Genomic DNA, 661 nt, shown 5'->3' on the forward strand with positions numbered 1-661 from the left:
GGGGGGGTCTCGTTTGGCGGTAGCGAGTGCATGGGCTTCAACTTCAGAAGTGGCGCCGGTGGTATATGAATAAGAGGGAGCGGAGAGAGTTCATCCGGTGGTACCATTGGTGGCAGCAGAACAGGTAAACCCTAAACCCTAATGTATCTAGATCATGTACTCCCTTTGTCATAGTTCATCTACTGTAAACCATCATTTAGTTTATCTATTTTTCGTAGTTGTAGATCACGAATTAGGTCACCTACTGTTTTATAATTGTATTTCTTATGTTTATAGTTCATCTGCTTTTTTTATTGTATATCATTTAGTCGTAGATTTCGTAGAGGTTCATCTAATATTCTATCATCGATCTTGTACTCTGTAGATGAAGTTCTGCACTCGGTAGAGGTTCATCTAATTTGGTATCATGGATCTTGTGCTCCTAGTTTTTGTAAAACTAGTACCTACTCGGTAGAATTTGTTCATCTACTATATTCGAAAAATTACTATATGCTCGGGAGAATTTGTTTATCTAGTATTTTTGTAAAAATAAATCCTAGTTGTAGATCACGAAATAGATCACATACTCGGCAGTATTGTTTTATCTTGTTGGCAGTATTGTTTTATCATTTTACTTGTGTTTGTATTTCGTATATTTTTTTGTTATAGATCATGTAGACGT

This window comes from Triticum dicoccoides, chromosome 2A (assembly GCF_002162155.2).
Source record: "Triticum dicoccoides isolate Atlit2015 ecotype Zavitan chromosome 2A, WEW_v2.0, whole genome shotgun sequence".
In the NCBI taxonomy this organism is placed as follows: Eukaryota; Viridiplantae; Streptophyta; class Magnoliopsida; order Poales; family Poaceae; genus Triticum; species Triticum dicoccoides.